Source organism: Triticum dicoccoides, chromosome 4B (genome assembly GCF_002162155.2).
Source record: "Triticum dicoccoides isolate Atlit2015 ecotype Zavitan chromosome 4B, WEW_v2.0, whole genome shotgun sequence".
Taxonomy (NCBI): Eukaryota; Viridiplantae; Streptophyta; class Magnoliopsida; order Poales; family Poaceae; genus Triticum; species Triticum dicoccoides.
The window spans coordinates 577,239,125-577,244,248 of NC_041387.1; positions in this window are offsets into that span (position 1 = coordinate 577,239,125).

Genomic DNA, 5,124 nt, shown 5'->3' on the forward strand with positions numbered 1-5,124 from the left:
CCCCTGCCCCGACGCGCTCCGCCCCGGCCCACCATCGTCAGCGTCGCTCGCGCCCCTGCCCCGACGCGCACCGCCCTGGCCCGCCCTCGCTATCATCCGCGCCTCTGCCCCGACCCCGCCATCCTCGCCGCAGCTTGGTCCGGCCGCCGGCGCCCTCCTTTTTCATATTTTTTTCATATATATATATATGCTTGTTTTATATATTTTTTTGTATTAATGTATGTATTTTTTCAATTGTAATATGCATGGTGTTTTCAATTGTTCTCTGATTTAGTACATTAATTTTAGGTTAGTTTCATTTTTAGAAAAGTTTTATATATTTAGGACGAAGGAAGAGAAGGAAGAAGGAAGAAGAAGAAAAAGTTTTATATATGCAAAAGTTACATTTTTAGAAAAGTTTTATATATCTAGCTAGAAAGAAGGAAGAAGAAGAAAAAGAAGGAGAGGAAAAAGGAAAATAAGAAGAGGAAGAAAGGAGAAGAAGAGGAGAGGAGAAGAGGAGAAATAAATAAGAGGAAAAAATAAGAAAAAGAAGAGGAGAAGAAGAAAGAAATAGAGGAGAAGAAGAAAAAATAGAAAATATTCTATTTTTTCTTCTTCTCCTCTATTCCTTTCTTCTTCTCCTCTTTTTCTTCTTCTTTTTTTTCTTCGATCTTCTCCTCTGTCATCGTCGATATACCCCTCCCGATAACTTCAACATGAGGGGGGGTCCAAATACCCCCTCCCGATAACTTCAATACGTGGGGGCGTCGATATACCCCCTCCCCGATAACATTAATTTCTCCCGTGTATGAATCTCATCGTTGTCGATATTACCCCCTTGAAGCGTTGTCGATATTATCCCGGGTCGAGGGTTCTAGGGTCGAGGGATCGAGGGTTCCAGGATCGTCTAGGGGTCGAGGGTTCCAGGGTCGTCGAGGGTTCAAGGGGTCGAGGATCGCCGAGGGGTCGAGAGGGTTCCTAGTGTCAAAGTATTGAAGAAATCCATGGCGTCATCATTAGCCGGAAGTAACCATGGCATGATGGTACGAAGTCCTCCAAAGTTATTCTGGAATGGAGTCCCGGATAGGATAATTTGCCTTTTTGTACGAATTTCAGCAAAGGCCTTCCAAATAATGATATTCGGAAGGTTCTTGCTGAACTTTGTACCAAAAAGCGAATTATCCTATCTGGGACTCCGTTCCAAAATAACTTTGGAGAGCTTCGTACCATCATGCACCTGTTACTTTCGCCTAATGATGAAGACATGGTTTTGTTGAATCCTTTGACACTAGGCAACCTCCCGACCCCTCGGCGATCCTCGACCCCTTGACCCTCGACCGCTCGGCGATCCACGACCCTCTACCCTACCTCGGGCGTCGATGCCCACGTCACTTGTGGTACATAGATGTAGTGTTTAACACCGACCCCCTCCCGATAGCTTCAACACGTGGGGGGGGGGTCGATATTACCCCCTCCTAGCTTGAAGCGTTCTCGAGGCCACCCCCTAACCCTTGAAGCGTTGTCGAGGCCACCCCAAACCCTAGAGAAGCAGCGTCGAGGACACTAATATGATTCCTTATTGTGATTAGCTAGCTAGTTCTACGTTTGCCACTAATATATCCATATCTGTCATGTTTGAATAATAATTGCCATGTTGTAAATATTTGTAGAAACTATGGACACCCCCCGAGACGAAGCACAAGAAGCGTTGTTGAGGGACATAATCGCACAAGGAAGTGATGCCGTCTCCTCGTTGATGTTTCTCAACGACAACGATGGTCTGGAAGGAGAGGGTGAAGAAGCAGCTGGCTATGATTTACATGGCTCCGATGACCCAATGCCGGTGCAAGAAGGAGAGGGTGAAGAAGTAGACCGTGAGGACGGCTCCGGTGATCACCAAACCGAGTCCGGCCAGGTATATATACTAGTTAAGCCTGTGCTGACTAGCTAATTGATGCATTCATTGTTTTGGTATGTACACATATTAATTAACTCTCTCTTTGTTCTTTTTTCTAGCCCTCCGGATCGAGCACAACTTCGGTAAAGAGACGAGGCCCGAAGAAAAAGTTTAGCTCGGATGAAAAGTTTGAGATCATACAAATCGCGCGCGACGGCCAACCGATTGAACCCTACCGGACAGAGAAGGCATTTGTTGCTCAATGCGGGGTTCTGGTTAGGGACAAGATCCCGATCAGCATCCAGCAATGGTATAAGCCTAAGAACGAAGACCCTGAGGTGTCTTATGTCAATGAGATGCAGAAAAAGAATCTTTGGACTGAGCTGAAGTCAAATTTCACCCTACCGCCGGAGGATGATCCGGAGAAGCCAGTTATAGAGCCATTAATCAAGTCTTTTGCTCTGAGGAAGATGGCAGACCTATTCAGGAATTGGAAGAAAGACCTCAATAGGTATGTCGAAAAAAATGAGACACCAGAATTCATGGGCAAATATGAGAAGATCAGAGATGACTGGCCCGCATTTGTGGCCCACAAGACATCGGAAAAGAGTAAAAAGATGTCGGCGACAAACAAAAGAAATGCTGAGAAGAAGAAGCTTCACCATCGCACGGGGTCAGGTGGCTACCTCATAGCCCGGCCTAAGTGGGCCAAGGCTGAGAATGATCTACTTGATAAAGGGATCGAACCAGAGACAATGAACTGGCCAGAATGTTGTCGGACTTGGTTCTTTGGGGCCGGCGGATCCTTGGACCCTATAACAGGGAAGTGCATTTGGACGGACGAACAACTGGACATACCAGTCAAGAGGCTTCAGCAATATATCGAAGCAGCGCAGCAAGGGACGTTCGTTCCAGACAGGGAGAAGGACGAACTCACAATGGCCCTCGGCAATCCTGAGCACCCTGGATGGACACGAGGCACGCCAGGCTCCATTTCGTGGAAGGCTGGATTTCCGGACGCATGGGGTTACAAAACCCAGGAGAGGAGGAAGAAACTGGAGCAGAGCCAACTGCAGGCGCTGCATGAAAGGGTAATGGGGCTAGAGGAACGAGAAGCAGATCGCAGCAAACGACCTGCCGAAGCTTCCCCCGAAGCTACCCCGCCATCTCAGCGGAGAAGCAGCGTGGCTTCCACCGAGCTGCTTCAGCCAGAGCATGCCTTGACGGCTCCTGCCAGCTATCCCGTGGATGCTATCACGGATGCTGAAAATTGCCACCTTATGGCGCAATGGAGCAATTTGAAGGTCAAGGCGGCTGTTGGCTCTGTTTATCCTACTAAACCCGACTCAACTTTTCACTGCCGGCCGATTCCAGAAGGATATGCTAAGGTGATGATCGATGAAATAATGGAGGGATTTGAGGACCTCCGGCTTGACCACCCTACCGGTGAAGGGGAGTATCGGCTGGGTTCTGCTCTGAAGACTCCATGCTTATGGCAGAAGGATCTCATCAACCTTCCGAACTGGACACCTCCGCCTCCTCCTCCTCCTCCGGCGAGTCAGGGCACTCCGCCTCCTCCGCCGCCTTCTCCTCCGGCGAGTGACGATCAGGGCACCCGGCCGGCTCCTTCTCCGGTGCGTGGCAGCACTCCGCTTCCTTCTCCGCCTGCGCTGGCGCGCCCGAGCAGCCAGCCTCCTCCTTCTCCGCCTCATCAGCAAGGGCGGAAGAGACCCGCTGCCGCTCCGGCTGCTCCGTCGCGTCGCAGTCCTTCTCCTCCGCCTCGTAAGCAAGGAAAGAAGACATCCGCTCCGTCTACTCTGCCGGCGTCTAGCAGTACAGCCAAAGGCGGGAGGAGATACAGATTCGGTCCTTCTCTGAAGACTCCAGAGAAGTTACCGTACGAGAGGAGTGAGGAGGAAAACGCGAAGATCACGCAGACCGAAGTGGATGACTGGTTTCAAGGGTTGAAAGCAAAGAGACATCCACCTCCGGAGGAGAAGGTAGATCCGGTGAAAGCTAAGCGCACTCTGGCTGCCCTGACAAAACCACCCAAGTCTCCGCCAAAAGGCAACTATGAGCGCATTATTGGAAAGGCATTTGCCGAAGCGGAGAGGTCGGGAAGTACTAAAAGTGATCAAAGGATGAAAGAACGACGAGCTGGGAAACAAATTGCCCAGCTCGGCGAACAAGCAAAGCAATCGTGCCCCCCGCTCAAGGTGCCTGCTAGCGACATCGTCGATCCGAGGATGGTGCCCGGTTATGGCAATCCTGCAGATTACCTGCCCGACGATGTACATTATGATATCTTGGAGGTGCAGATACAAAGATACGAGTACGGGAAGCCTCTTGTCAAAGATGAAAGTTCTCTATCAACGATGATGCGAAGATTGCATGATTGGTACATGAAAACCTGCAAAGAGTCTGAGGGGAGGAGTACTTTGTATGTGAGAGTTAAAAAGGAGCATGACCTCCTTGGAATTGAACTGTTGCCTATTCCATTTGAGGAGTTCTATTAGTTTTTCAATCAATTGGCCATCGATAAAGCAACAGTCACCTCCTACTGTCTGTAAGTAGTACTACTTCCGTCATTAAGTCTCTCTATATAACTCAGCCCTTTCATTGCATGTATTTATAATTATCCTCACTATATTATGCAGATTGAAGATCGCCGAATTGAAGAAAAGACAAGTGGGAGATATTGGGTTCATTAACACGTATCTCATAGATGCAACTGAGGTTCAATATCGTGCCCAAGAAACCGAGGCCAACTTGCTACGATCGTTGGAAATAAATGAACACAAAGATATAATACTCTTTCCTTACAACTTCAAGTGAGTGTTACTGTCTTGTGGCATATCCGGTTTCCTTATTAGTCCAGGTTATAGTAATGTAATATTGATGAGTTATGCATGTGTACGCAGCTACCACTATATTCTCCTAGAGATTAAGCTTGAGAAGGGAGTAGTAACTGTCTTAGACTCCAAGCGAAAAGATCCCAAGGAGTATGCGGACATGACTGAAATGCTCGAGAAGTAAGTTAAATCGATCATTATCCACCATATCAGCAACTTTGTTCATTTCTGATATCAAGTAATTGTTTTCTTTGTATGGCAGGGCTTGGAGAAAATTCACCAAAAAAGCTCCGGGACTACCGAAGAAGCTGCAATTTAGGCACCCGAAAGTAAGTACTATATAGTAGCATATTCCAGGCATCTCCTAGTGATTCAAGCGCTAGTTTCATCAAT